Consider the following 17,789-nt stretch of genomic DNA (forward strand, 5'->3'; position numbering starts at 1 on the left):
TTTACACTGTGCTGAAGGGGGAACAGTTAACCAAATAGCCAGCTAACTAAGAGGAAATCTGTGCCGTCTTATTCGAACCTTCTGACCTCTGTTCAACAGCAGGAGTAATGTGCTGATAAGGGAGTTGGTTACGCATTAAAAAAGCAGAGGCAACTTTGCATTAAATATCACACCTGAATCCCAATACAGAAACCAGACTTTTCTTTCTTCCTTCCCTCTTCCCATATGTGAGAACAAGCTATGTCAAACTAGAAAGTGCAACACACATGAAGAGACACTGAATATCAACTAGTTTTCAATTTCATACTAAGTTACCAAAAATCCAGCCTGTAATAAGAGCATGGAAGGGTTACGGCTCATTTATCTATTTGCTTCTTGAAGAATTCTGGAATGTCTCCTGAAATGTGCAGAACTGTTTGGTTTTTTTTTTTGTTTTGTTTTGTTTTTGTTTTTGTTTTTTGTTTTTGTTTTTTTTTTTTTTTGTGGCTAATACTACAGGCCTCGAAAGCATTAGAATGCTAAAATCTCTCTTCCCCAAGCCCATATTAACTAATGTTGATAATAAGCAGCACTCAAGAGTATAGCTATTAATTAGTATATTTTATATGAATGAGTTAGGGAAGCTGTGCTCCAAACAAGAGGTTCTCACACTGCAGGCTTGTGACTTTTGAGTCAGTGGCTTCCACTTACACCAGTGCTTTTAGCTTCTACCCCTGCCTTGTCACAGCTAGTTTCCAGTGACAGAGGCCCAGCAACTGGGGACCCAAGGTCACTTTAGTCCTGATGAAGCCAGCACTGATCTCTGATGATGGAAAATATATTTGGGTCATAAAAAGAGATTTTTCTCAGTAATCTTCCTCCTGAAGTAGATAGGGTAAGCCAGGAAATACTCTAGCATAAAGAAATTCCATTTATAGTGATCATTGCTCTATAATCACTGTTAATACCATCTCCATGGCTTATTTAAATCACTTATAAAACACAGCACTGGCCTAACAGTGAAGGTATCTACAAAAAGTTAATTGAAATTATTTGTAAATTATCAGTATTTTAACTATTTGATAATATGAGGGCCACAGTCATCACCACATGGTTCCCAACATCGTCCCCTCTTGGCCTCAGACTGTTTTCAGGTTTCTCTTTTTGGACGGGCAAATCTGTGACTTTCTTTGAACCAACATAATATGGGTGAGCTCATGGGACATCACTCCATGACTGCACTGTGTCACATGCATATGCTGCCATCCTTGAGAATGGGAGTGAGCGCAGCACTGGTGAATAGAGCGTGGAAGAGCAACAGGCACAATGCTCCACACTGTTACGGGAAAACTCTAGCATTATGGAATCTCTCTGCTAATTAGTCACTGTGCAGTGAACAGTTAATAGTTAAGAGATACAATGTCTTACTGAACTAATAAAAATATCCCAAACTGAACAAGCCACCTGATATTCTACTTTGTGAACATACTACAAAATCAGAGGCCACATCATGGTGACAACCATCACCATAGCATGTTCACACAACCTTCCCAGGAAAACTGAACGATTTCAACGCTTCCACTTCAACCGCCCAATTTTAATGGCTTCCATAGGATCGTAAAGAAGTACAGCACTAGCTAGTGAGTCTGCCGGAACCCAACCATGAACTCTAGCTGGGAGGCAGCTTCTACTCTAAAGTACGTTAGGGGCTGTGGTAGAGTAAAAATGGCCTCCATAGGCTCATGCATTTCATGTTTGATTCCCAGTTAGTGGGACTTTTTGAAAAGGATTAGCAGGTTTGGCTTTGTTGGAATAAGTGTAGCCCTAATGGAAGAGTCGTGTCACTAGGAGTAACTAGGCCCAGATTCTCTGTGGATCAGGACATAAGTAAGCTCTCAGCTCCGTCTCCAGCGCGCCGCCTGCCGCCTGTCTCCATGCTTCTCACCATGATGGGCATGAACTAACACTCTGAAAGTGTAAGCAAGCCCTCTATTAAATGCCTTACTTTAAAAGCTACCTTGGTCATGGTGTTTCATCACACCAACAGAATACTACTAAGACAGGGACCTAGGAAAAAAGCCTACAAAGACTAGAAAACACATCTATTGGAAAGCTTGGCAAGGGGCTGGCATTAAGGCTCAGTGGGTTAAGACACCTGCTGCCAATCGCCACTACCTGGGTTCAATTCCTGGATCACACACAGGAAGGAGCAAACTAACTCCCATAGGTTGTATGCTCTGACCTCAAAAAGCAAGTCACTGCAGGTGTGCATGTTTCTCTCCTGCCTCCAACCCCCACCCCCGTGTAAAAAAAAAGACAAAACAACAAAGAAAATATGTTACGTTTATACTCTGACTGCACTCTTCATGAGGAAAAAAGTTCCCTGACTCTCTAGGATAATGCCTTTCAATTAAAAAAAAAAAAAGAAAAAAGAAAAAAGAAAAGTCTCCCCAACAGCCTTCATTTCTCTTCAGTTTTCTACACGTTGATGCCTTCAGTGACTAATCCATAAGGTCCCAACTCCAAGATCCTTACTACCAAGCTGGGAAAGTCAGGTAGAATATGTAGGTGATACATCCACCATGCTGCCCACACCCACTCTCCTCACCATCCTTCCTACATGAGCAGCAATGCTTATCAATTAAATTGTGTTCCCTCTCAAAATTCACATGCCACAGAATGCCTGGTGTGACTGACTGAAGAAAGGGCCTTAGAGATGGCTGAGGTGAGGGCCTAGTCTAACAAGACTAGTGTTCTTGAAAGAGAAAACAGCGGAGAGCTTGCTACATTCCCACATGCGTGAGGAAAAGATGGGAAGAGACTTCAGGATGGAACCTATCTTGCTAGTAACTCCTTACTGGACTCTCCAGCCTCCACAAATAAGAGAAATTGGTTTCTGTTGTTTAAGCCTCACAGTCAATGGTTTGGTTTTAGTTTTTAAAGAGCTCATCTGAGATACCAATAATCCTTGCAGTTAGACATGGTAAATAGGAACACAGTGCTTAAAGGAGCTGATGCAACTTCTTCCCCTCCTCCTTCTGGCTCCAGGCTCCTTTAATGCCCTTGAGAAAGGAAATAGTGTCCAGAGAAAGACAGGGTGACCACAAAAGCACTCTAGACTTCACCTGTGACAACACTACATGAGCTCTAGCCTATCTCTAGATGAATCTATGGAATTGGGGAAAGAAATTACTGGGCTTATGCCATTGTGTATGCACTTGATGTTTGTATGTACACAAATTTACTCTGAACTAATAAAGTCCCTAATGTTATTTATTTCCTAGTGATTCCCATGGGAGGCCGAGCCCTGTGTCCCCTGCATCTGGCATGAGAGGAGACAGGTCAACAGGAAAGTTCGCTCAGCATATGGTGGCTGGCAGACAACAACCCTAAACACCTTCAGCCCCACAGCAACTTCAGCCAAAAGCTCTGCCTTAAGGAATTCTCAACTGCATCTGATATCTAGAGACCTATGTCCTAAATCTAATAAATAATTCTAGGTTCCTAAAGAAAACACATACACACTCACATAGTGGAAAAACTGACATACTATGTGCATGCAAAAGGAATGTATGTCCATAAAAGTAACATACTCTATAGAACATACCAGAGTTTAAGTAGGGCATTTGATATAGAACAACTTGATCCATTTAATACAGGCTGGTTTTTTTTTGGGGGGGGGGGTTGGTTTTTTGTTTTTTTGAGACAGAGTTTTCCTGGACTCACTTTGTAGACCAGGCTGGCCTCGAACTCACAGTGATCCACCTGCCTCTGCCTCCTGAGTGCTGGGATTAAAGGCGTGCACCACCACACCCGCAGGCCTTATTATTAAAGTGGCATCAGTGTGTACAGATTAAAATCTGAAATCATAGACTTACCTTGCCACATGAAAATCTACAAAACTGTCCCTTCTGATACTACAAATTTGTACTAATGTCTTTTCTGATTATTTGGCTTTTGGACTATCAACCTGTTCATTTACTATTTAATCCTACATCTATGTTAGCTGTCATCTTTTCACTGACCCACACAAGTCTAATTTCCCAAAGCCTACAGATTTAAAAAAACAAAAACAAACAAAGAACTGCGTGTAACATTATGTTCCAGAACATTAATCAGACCAAACGCTGAAAAAGTTATATTTCTATCCCAAGTGTCTGATAAAGCTGCCTGGGGCTTTCTATATAGGTGGGTAGATTTCATGTTGCTTCCTATGTAGGTGGGTGAACTTAAGTTGCATGTTTGTTTTTTTTTTAATATAGTGACCTAACCAAGGAGGTGAAATGGCTGCAGCCGCACTCAAACCTTCCCTCTGCCCTCTGTTAATACAGGGTTGTCTACCTTGCAAACACAGCAGCAAGGCAGGTTCCTGAGCTGCTCCTGTCTACCCAGACACCAGAGGCCAGCTCCCTCAACAAGGCTGCTGAAATAAAAAGGAAAGCCTCGCTCACAATTCAGAAAGCAAACACACTTTGTATTTTTCTATATGATATGCATAAACTACAAAAACTAGTTGACAAATTCCACTAAAATATTCTAATACCGCAGTCACTAACAGAAGCTTCATTTTGGTCAGGGCTGTACAGCATGCACGCACAGCCTTGGAAGGGCAGCAATACCCATCAGTCAAGAGTCCACTTCTGATTTGTATTCCAACTAGAAAGGATGCTAAGATAAAGCAACTCCTCCCCCACCCCTCTTTCTTGAGACAGCTCTGTATAGACAGAGTTAGTCTCAACTTCTTCCTCAGCTTCACAGGTGTTGGGGTTCTGGGCAAACACCACCAGTGCTGGCTCAAGACTCTCCCTGCTTGCACTTTACGGCGTCGCTGCTGTACATTAACAATCCTGTGCACATTGATCAATAATTACTTCTGGCTCTGCTGCCTGAAAGAGCACCACTGAGTCCTGTCAGGCCATCTGATTGCCTTGTCACTGCTGCTTTGCCCAAAAGTTCTTTATCTAGAGCAGCAGTTCACAGCCTGAGGTTGTGACCCCTTTGTGGGTCAAATAACCTTTTCACAAGGGTTGGCTAAGACTATGAGAAAACACAAATTTTCCATTATAAGTCATAACAGTAGTAGAATTACAGTTCTGGAGTAGCAATGAAATAATTTCATGGCTTGTACAGCTGGGGGTCACCACAGCATGAGGAACTGTATTAAAGGGCTGCAGCATTAGGAAGGTTGAGAACTGCTGATCTAGAACATGAATTCCATCTGTCATAAATGTGGCTTGTCTATCTTCTCAATGAACTCAAGAATGTAAAAAATAATTTCAGTTATTTATGTTTTGAAATCAGCTATTTCCCTCCACTTCTTGGCACCTGTTGTGCCTGTGTGTGGAGGCTACATGTGACGTGCTCTCTGTTCCACTTTGCTTCCAGATTCCTAGGAAGGACTCTTCGTCATTTGACACCCTGTTCAGTAATGCTGCCGCTCACTCATCTAAACCTAGTCTCACATTTTGGCTTTTCAGCCTCTTCTTATAAGTCACATTTCTTTTAAAAATATTCTTTTAAATTTATTTATATATTTTTTTTATATATGAATGCTTTGCTTGCATATATGCATGTGCACTATGGGCATGCCTGGTACCCAAAGAGGCCAGAAGAGGGTGTCAGATTCCCCAAAACTGGAATTATGAGCAGTTATGAGCTATTATGTGAATGCTGGGAACTAAGCCAGGTCCTCTGCAAGAACAACAAGTTCTACTAACCACTGAGCCATCTCTCCAACCCTTACAAATTAATTTCTTTATATTATAAAGAAAACTAATCTTGGCTAGGGATGGAGGAAGGAAACTCTTTTGAATCTTAAGAAATGTTACTGAGAGATAGTCTTCTTAAAATCAGCCAAGATGTTTTCTACTCCTATAAACCCTTATCTGTGTCAGTGTAGCACCAAGGTTCTCATCACAGTAGGTAAGACAGAAAGAAGAAACAATCCTAAAAACACTGGGCCTCAGGCATGGATGGTAGTAGGCCCTGAGAGACAAAAACAAAAAACAAAAAAGCTGCAAATATCTCTAGCCCCTGCTTCAAGGGCTCAGACTACTACAGAGAAAGGAGATTTAGGAAGGGTTGTCAACATCTTTGTGTCGAGGACATGAGTCTGGGAGTGTAGGGAAACCAGGATAACTATAGTTACCAAGGCCACAGAAGAAGCATGCCATAGACATGCAGGCCTCCCCCATTCCATCTCAGTGCAGGTGAGAAATGGCACAAGTTGGTGAGACAGACACCAGGGCCCAGTGTAGTAATGTGAATAACCACAGCCCCAGCGCACAGTCTCCCACCCCTAGTCCTCTTGCCCTTTACTAGTAAACTCTGAACTGACAGCAGAGGATTCTAAAACGTAAGTCTTGGCCTACTGGCACTACAATCTTATTCTACTTTCACCCACAATGATTCACTCATGATGACCCAATTTCCCAGATAAGGTGTGCCTCCATCCGTTTCTCTCACACCCCAATCTCCAAAGGAAATAAGCTCTTTTCTATAGGGAGAAAAAGGATACAAGGGGACTTGAGACAGGGCAGAGAAGGCCAGCCACCCTTCCACAGGCAGTCTTTGTTTGAAGAGAACGCCTGGGTAGAATTTTTATTTTGGTAGTATCATAACTAGCACAGCTGCCAATGAGAGGTCAGCATGACAGGCAGGTGCTGTGCGCACCGTAGGCCAGCAGCACCCAGGGGCCTGCGGCAGAAGGATCACAGACTCCAGGCCAATGCAGACCATACAGCAAGACCTGTCCCAGCAAGGGTAAAGAGCTCAGCATAACTGTCATCTGTGATTAAGCAGCTTAATCTAAGTCCAGACCATATGATAATCCTGGCATACTCATGAGCTCCATAAATACAACTGTTACTACATTCAAGAGAATGTTTGTATTTCTGGAAAACTATTTAGGCTTAACCACACAATTCAACCATATGCACAAATGTTTTGGTTAAGTGAAAAGCCCATGGCCTCCTACCATCTCAACTTGGCATCCAATATGAACATATTTATAGACTAAAGCATTCAACTAGAAAAGAAATGAGACTTCATTTGGTCTTTTCTCTCTGGGAAACTCTCTCTGAAAATCGTGGACGGGGTTTCATGTTTCCCCACTGCATCTATGAATGAAGTCAGAATACACTAGTCTTTACCAGAGACTTGGTCCATAATCCCAGCACCATTTATCAGAAAGTATGGTGTGGTCGTTTAGGACATCCTTACTTGTAGTAAATAGTCATTAGGGTCTGCTGCTAATCACGTCTGTCCAGTTCTTACGATCATCTCCGTGGAGGACCACGCCCACCTCTATCAGGGGCTTCGTCCTTACAGGTTCAGATAAGGCTGTGGGCATTAGCCCATCAATTTAAAATGCAAGACGCTTTCTCTTGTGGGCAGCGTTCACATGCGAACCCCTTGGTTACTGTTTGCTTCTTCCCTACACAAACACCCCATTTCAAACACGGACCTAGAATATAGTGACGGCATTTCCAAGGACTACAACGGCAGAAACTGTTTTCATGACTATGGCTCACAAGATGTGCACAGGTAGGAAGACTCAGCTGCTTATTTAGACTCTCCCACAGTGCAGACATCCCATGAAAACCAGGCCCCAGGCTCTTGCACTGGTGTGTTCCTTCCACGTCACCATCTGCCATTTGCTTACTCGGCACTTCTTCCGCATCAGCTTGTTTCCACTGGCAGAGCCATGAGTCCTCATCGCTCATAACTCAGAGTCTTGCTTTGGTTCCAATCATTTTTCATTAAAACTCCAAGTGTGTTTGTTACTGTTTGGAGTTTGGGAGCTGAGAAAAGACATGAAGAGATGAGAAGAGGATAATGAAGATGCTGGCATGTCTTCCCAAGTCCCCTGTGAATTCTGGTAGTCTCCCTCTCTAGCACCCTAGTGCCTCCATTGCCTCTTGGCAGCACACGGCCATGCTCTATGGTTTATATGGCCCCATACTTGAAGAGTGGGTCCAGTATCTTTCCCAATAGCCAAAGTCTCTTGCAGAATATATTCTTCACTAGTTTCCAAAGAAAACTGGGCAGGAACTGACTAGCCTGAAGACAGAAGGTGGTTTAAGAAAACAAAATTCAGTTCTTCAATAATCCCCTGTACCCCTAAAATACATACCTATCCAGAACCTCAGAATGTAACCTTATCCTTACAAATCTTATTTCAGATCTCAGAAAGAGATCATCTTTACTCAGGTAGATCCAAAATAGAATCACTGGGCATGGTGGCATATGTCTCGAATCCCAGCACTGGGCAGACAGGAGATCTGTGGGTTTGAAGCCAGTCTGGTCTGCATAAGAAGTTCCAAGCCCACCTGAGTTACGTAGTGAGACCCTATCTTAAAATTTAAAAAAACATTAAGAGCAACAAAAATTAGACTCTTACTGTTCATGCATATGTATGACTTTTCAGATATTTCAAACATGACGACTCTCCTTAAAGGAGAGTCAGAGAGAAACAGGGAAGGTGGTAAAGTGTGTCATGGACTGGCTCTGTCGGGGATAGGTCCTTGGGATCAGGAGTTTTTGAAGCTGAGCTGGTCTGTGACAAAAGTGAAGATAAAGGTAGAGATTATAACTCTCCTGAGACAAGGCCAGAAAAGCTCAGAACTACTGAAGGGAGGAAGAAGAAGGAGGAGCCTTCTCTAGGACTTGCAGAAGAAGCACGGCCCAGCCAAGGTCTTAATTTTCAATTTCTGGCCTCTTGTACTGTGGTACTGTGACAGAATAAATTGCTATTGCTTTAAGGTATCAAGTCTGTCACAACAGTTACTTACAACAGACATTAAGAATACACTATGAGTCTCAAAACTTTTCTGTACAGCATCAGATAGTATACTTCAGGTTTCACAATACAGTCATTGCAAAACAATCTCTGCTGTAAACACACAGCCGTGTTCCAGTCAAACTTCCTTTACAAGAACAGCCTGGCCAGAAGTCACAGCCCCTGGCCACACGACATGAATGCTGCCTGGCTATCATTTGAGCATCAAAGCCACTGCCTGCGTTTCTAGACCCCTTTTCTTTTTAAAAGTTATAATTTTATACCACAAGAAACACCTAATTATCTATTCAAATCCTACAGATTTCTAGAATTTAATCTCAAAATGCATTTGGGGTTTTTTTTTCCTTAAAAACCCAGACCCCAGATCAACAGGATTAGGAATCTAACAACACCCTGCTGGCTTTTTTACCATTTAGGTAAGTGCTTAGTGCACCAAACCTCTGTATTAGCATCCTGGGCGCCTCTCTTAGCTGCTGTCTTTCAGCAGGTGATAGTAATTACCTTGGTGCATTTCCAGCTCAAAATAGAAAGCCGATTCCTCAAACATGCTACCTACTACTTTTCCTTTAAAAAGGAAAAGCCATCTTCTGCCTAGGCCCACCTTTTCTAAGAACTGTTACCATCTACTGAAGAAGTGTGCTTCCCTCAGCTCCTTACCATCCCTGTAAGAGATGCACTTACCTAATTCTCTCCAAAGGCACCAAGAAGATTGTCCTTTCCAAGCCACATTATTATTATTATTTTTTTAATCTTTAAGCAAGCCCCAGGTTACTGAGCCAGGATGTATGAAATGCCTCAAAGATGTTTTACTGAGCACTCATATGCATGCATGCATACACACACACACACACACACACACACACACACACACCTGCCAATCTTCCTTAGACAAGAAAATAAACATGCACTTATCCCAATAACACAGCAACTGCTCTTCTCTGCACACGCTGTGAAGATCTCTATATGAATACTGCTCTATGCATCCTTCTGCAATGCAGCTCTGTTAATTCCGGAAATTTCCACAGTAAAACCCAGCCTGTCGGTTACCATGGAAACTGCCTGTTTCCTGGCACTACTAGCAAAATGAGTGTCTTTGCCTAGACCTAAGAAGCAGCAAAAGAAAAAAAAAGGGGAGGGGGGTATAAAAAAAAAAACCTAAAACAAACAAACAAACAAAAAACTGCTCAAATAATCCATTAGAAGCACTCACATTTTAATGTTCTTAATCAGAAAGTAATAAGATGCTGGGTGCAGTGTTAGGCATCTATAAACCCAGCATTCAGGAGGCTGCAGTAGGAGGTTGCAAGCCAGTCTGGGCTTAAGCAGACAAATTAGAGAAATATGCAGTTGTTGGGCCAAAACTGATTTAAAATAGGAAAGCTGATTGTTTCCTCACAGAGGAAGCAGTGATGGTAAAGAGGGCAAGGCAAACACTCGGCTTTGTATGTGGCTGCTGCAGCCAGTGTGTTTGCTGAGAGCTGGCCTGCGACCTGCTGCTATGCCCAAAGCTTGCGGAGATGGTCGTTTTCCTGGGCTGCGTTTCATAAAGAGGAAGGTAAAGAAACTGCCCTGAGCTAACAGACTGTCTATTTCCAACTCCAACCACCACAGCACTTAAAAGGGTATCTAAGGAATCCCACTAAAGACTGTTGGCATTACACAGTGCTAATCTGTCCCTTTCCAACCGGTTCCGTGTAAAATGCTGGGCTTCTATGACATCACACGCAGCCATTGCCTCGCAAACATCTTTTCTCATTCTCTGCCTGCTCCTTAAGTCTCTACTATGTTTCTTTGGGGTTTGGCTCTGTGTACAATTTTCTCATCAAAATAAAGTCCAACCTTCTCACTAGACGGCTTCATCACCTGTATCCTGACAACGCTCTGCTTTTTTTTTAAATCTCCAATTTAGCACCGACTTCTTGTCAGGTACATGGATATGACCTAATTATCTATTCAAATCCTACAGATTTCTAGAACTTAATCTCAAAATGCATTTGGGGGTTTTTCCCCTTAAAAATCCAGACCCCAGTGAAATCTTCTGAAAGCACAAGCCAAAATCAATTCTCCCTCTTAAGTTGCTTTTGTCACAGTGAAAAGTTGACTAAGTCTGGTATCTACTAAGTTTTCTGCCAGAACATATATATCTGCTTGTTTAGTAGTCTTGGCAAAGAAGCAGTAATAGCAGGAAGCTTATTATTCTATAATTTTCTGTATTAATGAATTTGTTGTTGTGGTTTCGTTTTGTTCAGTGACACATGGTCTCACTCTGTAGTTCCAGCTATCCTACAACTCATGATTTGGACGAGGCTGGCTTTAAACTCACAAAGATCCATCTACCTCTGCTTCCCAAGTGCTGGGATTAAAGGCATGTACCACCATACCCAGACATATTGAATACTCTTATCTGAAGCATGCATTAATTTTTAAAAACAATATGTTCAATCTCAATAGTAAGATTATACGGATCTATGTTAAAAGAAACTGGTTTTTGTTTGTTTGAGACAGGGCCTCACTATGCCACCCAGGCTGGCCTCTTTCTCTTTGTCTTTCTCTGGTACAAGGGAACTCTCACTTTGATTTTGTTAGTAGCTGGGACTATAAGCTCATGATACCACACTTGAATCAAAAACATGCTTTTGAACACACAATAAAGACAAATTCGTAATGTTATCTAAAGAAGCCAAACACCCAGGTGTACACTATACTTGGAATAATGCGACAAATGCTCCAGAGTAGACTGAGCACCAAGTAACACCTGACAACAATCTCTTAGAAAGTTTTACTCAGGCTGGAGAGATGGAGCAGTGGCTAAGAGTGCTTAATGCAGAGAACCTAAGCTTGACTCCCAACACCTACCTCAGATGGCAATCACTTGTAACTCCAGTAGTAGGGGATCTAATGCCCTCTTCTGGTTGTCATAGGCATCCGCACACACATAGTGCACATCAACTCACAAAGGCACGCCTACATATATGCATATAACTAAATAAATACATTTTTTCACAAACAAATCCCTCTATAGTTAGGATCTGCCCAAAGGTAGAAACCTTACTACAATAGCAGTTTTAAGGCCCTAGATGAAATCACTAGCACTGCTAAGTAAATTAAATCAATCAATCATTCTAGGTTTCTTTCAAACATCCCTCAAGGAAATCAAATGAGCAGAAGTAACATTTGTCACACGCTTCTCTAGTAAGATAAGTGGATTCAACCGTCATCTGTGTGTGTGTTTTTATCACCAGGTATCATGCCTGTTGAAAGGCACGTGTGCTCTGAGAAAAAGGACAGAAAACCACTATTACTGTTGAGTAAGAATAAACAATCTATCCATATAATTTTACTGTTCTGTGTCTTTAAATTACAGTATCATTTACATAGAGTGAAATATCTGCACCATAACCATTAAGTCTTGGCAAATTCATATACACTTAGGTCGTAGAAGATTTAACAAGACAGAAAACCTGCTACTCCTTGTGCCATTCTTGTCAATCTCCCCAAGATAAGAATTGTTCTGACGTCAGCCACTCTGGAATTTTAGGCAGGTGAACCAAACAATATGTGCTCTCCTTTGTGCCTGGCTTTGTCTCAGCATTCCTGGACTGTGGTTGTGTGGCTCAGTCACTTTTATTGCATTCTAGTAAGATACAATTTATCCATTCATCCTCCCACTGCTGACATTTGTAGTCTTCCTCGCTGGAGAACCACGGTCAACAGTTTCTGTTAATGTTCAAATGCAAATTTTCATAAGGCATTTTCACCCTGGGCAATGAATACAATGCTAGGCCATGTTTTAATTAATAAGAAACTATCAAGGAGCTTTCCTCAGTAGCTGAGCCTTTTCTATTCCCTTAACAATATGTGAGAATTCTGATACCATTGTGTATCCTTTTAAGTCTGGGCCCGGCCCTTCTGGCAGGTGAGCAATATCACTCTCACTTGTATTTGTCTCTTCTGATGGCTAATGTCAAAAATGCCTGCCATGCATTGTTACCTATTCTTAAGCTTCTCTGTGAGATGCCCACATAAGTCTAAAACCCATTTTTTAAAATTTATTATGCTTTATTCAGATTGCATCCTGAATATTATTCACTCGCATGTATCTTCCCGTTCCCACCCTCCCTTCCTCTTCCACCCTATTCTCCTCCCCTATCATACGGCCTCAGCCTATCTGATCTCATCCAGACAACCTGTTTCCCCTTCCTCTGTCTACCACTGGGTCTCCCCACCAAGGGGAAGTGATTAAATCATCATTTACTCTGAATTGCAGTTCATTACATAGCTGAAAGTCCTTTGTCAGGTAAATGCAGAGTATTTTTTTCACTTCATGACTGGCCTATATACTTTCCGAAGAAACTTCTGGTAAGAACAATATCTTCAACGAAGTTCAATTTATCATTGGTGGCAACTACTATGTTCCTCTGTACTATCAAATAAGTCTTTGCCTGCGCCAGGTAATTATATTAGGACGTTTCCCTTTACAAGGGAATGGAATTTCTGCTTTTCTGTTTAGGACAGTGCTCTATCTCAAGCACATGGTATGAATTAGGACCTGGTTCATTCTATTACAGATCTCATCCCAGTGTGCTCCACCATCATAAAAGTCTATCCTTTACCTGGAACTGAACAAAAATGAACAGAATGTACATGTGTGCTCATGGGCTAAACTTCCTGTTTCATCTTATTAATACCATTCTTCTATAAAGCTTTAGTTATTGTATCTTCACACTAAACCTTGAAATCAAATAATTTACATCCTTCACCCTTTATTATTTTTTTAAAGTATTTTCACTATTCTACATCCTTTGTATTTCCATATAAATTATTACATAACCAAAATATATCTCTCTCCTCTCCCCACCCGTGTGTGTGTGTGTGTGTGTGTGTGTGAGAGAGAGAGAGCGAGAAAGAGGGGGGGGGGCTGTGGGAGTTTAGGGGTTTGACACATATTAGGTAAGCAATCCATCACTGAGCTACATGACTTGCCCAGAAAAAGACATCTTACCCATGTATTAAAGTCTTTCATTTCTCTCAGTAATTAATGGTAGTGGGGTTTTATGTATTTTCTTTAACTGTATCTATAAATATTTTGTACATTTTAGGCTACTAAAATTGTACTTCTAAGTGTTTATTTTCACTAACAGATGTTTATGGAAAGAACTGTTTTTGTTACCCTGACATTCATTTATGAAAAGAATTGAATTTGTTACCCTGCCCCTTGCTAAAATCACTTAATACTTTTAGGAATTTTGGTAGATTAAGATTTTCTACATATGCCATTACATCTGTCTGAAAAAAGACTAGTTTGCAATCCAATTTTAAGTCTTTCTGTTCAGAGTCCAGGCCTTCTTACCTTGTTACCAATCACAGACACAGCATTGAGTCTTTCCTCACTAAGTGCACCACTGTAAGTGCATTTCCTCAGATGCCACCAATGAGTGAGGAACTACCCCCTTTAGTTTAACGAAATGTTTTTAATAATTAATGTTTCAATTTTTTTTTTGCACTTACTGAAATGCCCACATATTTCTCTTGGTTTATTAGTACAGTGAATTATAAGGATCAAATAAATATCCAACCAAGATTAATCCAAATTGGTGCTTTTGAGGATTTTCAAGTGTACGTTTATTAACAATGGAGTTTCATGGTCTCCTTTGCTTTGTAATGTCTTTGTCTGGTTTCTATCAATGTTATGCTGACTCCAAAGTATGAGCTGAGAAATGTCCCTTACTCCACTGTCTAATAAGTTCTGCAAATTTAATATTATTTCTTCCCTTTATTTTTATTGCTGCTGTTTGTTTCCCTCAGGGCCTCACACACATCAGTCAGGATCACTGCCAGATACTATACTGAGCTGTTCCACACAGCTCTTTCTTTTTTTATTTGCTATCAGATACAGAAAAACCACCAAGGTCCCATATTTCCTTTATGCAAATATATAAAGTATAAATTGAACTTTTTACCAGATGAGAAACTTCTTGAGTAAGCTTTGGTTATTTATGTCACAAACTACCTCAACTCCCAATTATCTTGAGATAAATTACTCACTATATTTATGTACTTTTGTACCTACAGGATCTGTAGTAATAGCTTCTCTTTCATTTTTCACAATGGTAGCTCGGAGTTCTTTTTCATTTCCTTCTTTGTTGGGAGGGGGCATCTTTCCATTTAGCTCAGGCTGTTCTGGAACTCTAATTCTTCTTGTCTTGTGCTCCCAAGTAGTAGACCTACAGGCTGACGCCCTGAGCACCTGGTCCCGCAAAGCCCTCTCGCCCACTGCCTCTCTGTCTCAGGCAAACTTCACAGCTGTTAGTTTTCTTATCTTGAGGCAGGGTCTGGCCATATAACCCATGCTGGGCTCTTCTTTCTCCAGACGCACGTGCACTTCCTCACCTCTCTACTGACTAGCAGAACTCTAGGTGATATGAAATGGACGCACAGTAGAGAATGCCCAGCCATTCTAAAGCTATTTCATTATCTCCTTCCGTCTACTTATTCAACACTTGAATTCACTCTTTCCTAACTCTTCAATGTTATTCATTAGTCTTCTAAAGAGACTTTGTACCTTTGTCTAGGCTGTTAAGATACTTAGTAATAATATTCTTACCCTTTTTCTCAGATTGAGTTTAATTCCTGTCCATTGGGGGAGGGGTAGAATCTGACTTAAGAAATATGTAGGGCGGGGCTTCATACTATACACCCAGAATCCATGTCCTTAGGTAGCGGATGCAGGAGTTACAAGCTAGCCTGGGCTACATACTGAATTCAAGATCATTCTTAAAACTCTCTACGACCTTAAAAAGACAAGTACTCAGGAATCAGCTTTCAACAGGAGCACATAATTCCTTTAACCAAAAGGGTCTCAAAGCCTCCTTTAATAGATGCAGCATCTTCCCTTTGCTCTCCTAACACTGGTGAATAACGGAAGCAGGTATTTGTGAGAGTCAATCTCACACTGTAGAAGAAACTGGGAGGGAGCTAGCACGAGAGAGAAGAACTCGCGGCTGCCTGTCCCCTGGCGGGCGGGGTCATCAGGTACCTGTGATGCCGACTGCTCAGTGACTTATTGCAAGAAGTGCTGTAACAAGAAGGACGGGCTGAGCTTTCCGCCTCTTCTACATGATAAAGAGAGACTTAGAAAGCAGGTACAGAGTAAGAAACGAGGCTCTGGGACTCCAGTCGCATCGGAGCTCACGTTAGTGCTGACTGTTGACATTAGATAGGGAATCCCCTGTTTACAGCAAACTGCAATTCCAATAATATTTTCTTTGCCTGAAGACTGCCTGGGAAAAATGCTTCATTTAGGGAAAAAAAAAGTGAAAGAAGTATGCCTAAAAGCTGAGTCCAAATAACCATTTGCACCAAATAAGCAAAGAAAATACAGGTAACACAGAGGTAGAACCTGAACATGCACGATGCTCGATTCGCCGGCCCTGGTGAAGCCAGCTCGAAGAGCAGAGTACACAACATTGCATACAAACTCTTAGAAGATACTTTGGAAATATCAGTAAATCAGGCTCTAGGGGCACCTGGGTTTTGTGAATGCTCTGAGATTCTAAATTCTGCAACTGTCACTTTGACAATATCACATTCAGAAGATATCATTACCAATAGTCTTGCTAATCCAAACTTTACAAATAATTTCATGGAAACTGTACCAGGTCAGGGAAATTCACTTTTCTTTAGCACACTGAAGAATTAAACACAAGTAACAAATCTGTTACTGCCATTTTCATACCCGCAAAATATTCAAACCCTGCAGTTAAATCTTCATACCAGCCTCAAAGTAAGCCACAGAAATGGAAGACACAGACTTTGAAGAGTCCTTAAGTGTAGATGCCGTGTATACTCAGTACACTCAAAGGTTTTCTTACAGAAGTTGCCACTTCAAACCTTCTCATTCTTATTGTGATTAATGGATTTCTCATCAGTGGTGTTTCTGATGCATACTGTCTAAAGGCCTTGGGCTTTTTATTCATTTCAGGTGGTTTTCTTTCTACCTTCCAGTTCCCTTTCCAATAAGGTTAATATATCTGCTCACAGAAGCCAAAACTCTGTAATTTCTTTAGTATTATTTCCCTATATATTTTAAACACAACATGAGGTAACATAGTATGGAAATATTGCATTAAGAGGTACTTAATATAGACACAATTAATGTATACATTACATATTCATGCTGGTGTTTAATTTTTGATTTCCTAATTCTAATAAAAATCAATTTATCTTCAGTTTAAAAGAAGAAGAAGAGTCCTTAAATGAGGACAGAGCCCAGCGCCAAGTCTTGCGAACTCATGGTTCCCGCTGCAGACAAGACATCAGTCAGGAGCACCGTGGCAAGTCTGGCTTGCACGCAAAGGTCACTCTTCTTGAGCTATAAGAACACCAATCTCTAGCAGATGGAAGACTTTGGAAGCCTTTTATAAGTCAGCTACCACAGGAGAACTGGCTATGTGAAAAAAATGTCAAGATAATAGGGAATAATTTCGCAACATATGCAGTTACTGTGATATAAGTAAGTTTTGAAAGTTATGGTTTTTGTATAAGCTTTTTCCAGCTAAATCTAAATAATATATGAAATGAACTTTGTCCTGTAGATAAAGGTCTTAATAAAGCTATAAAAATGTCCTAACGTTACAAACAACATCCTGTTCTTATAATGTTCATGATAAATAGGGGAAACTAGAAGAGATGTTTGGCTGAAGAAACAGTTTTTATTACTTGAGAGTTTTACTAATTATAGCTAAAACAGGAAAATTTACAAAAATGACAGAACAACAACAAAAAGACAACAAAAATACACTCAAAATAGTCAAAACAAGCTAGTATCTTGCCCTCAAAGGGCTGGAACATATCTTGGTGTTAGGGGACTTGCTGGCTTCTACAAGGCCTTGTGATTCGGTTCCTAGTTGTGGGGGAAAAGGAGAAACTCAGTCCCTAACCTGTAAAATAAGAACACTTATGCTATCATTTATAGTCTGTTTCTTTGCAGCTCCATTCCTTTCTATGAAGA

General features: G+C 41.0%; 1 protein-coding gene across 4 annotated transcripts in view; it reads right to left on the reverse strand.

The window, feature by feature from the left end:
- The window catches only part of Map2k4 (mitogen-activated protein kinase kinase 4), a 93,857-nt gene that overhangs the window by 39,248 nt on the left and 36,820 nt on the right, over positions 1 to 17,789 (reverse strand). The gene's annotated exons all lie outside the window — the stretch shown is intronic.

The sequence above is a fragment of the Acomys russatus genome, chromosome 25 (assembly GCF_903995435.1).
Source record: "Acomys russatus chromosome 25, mAcoRus1.1, whole genome shotgun sequence".
Taxonomy (NCBI): domain Eukaryota; kingdom Metazoa; phylum Chordata; class Mammalia; order Rodentia; family Muridae; genus Acomys; species Acomys russatus.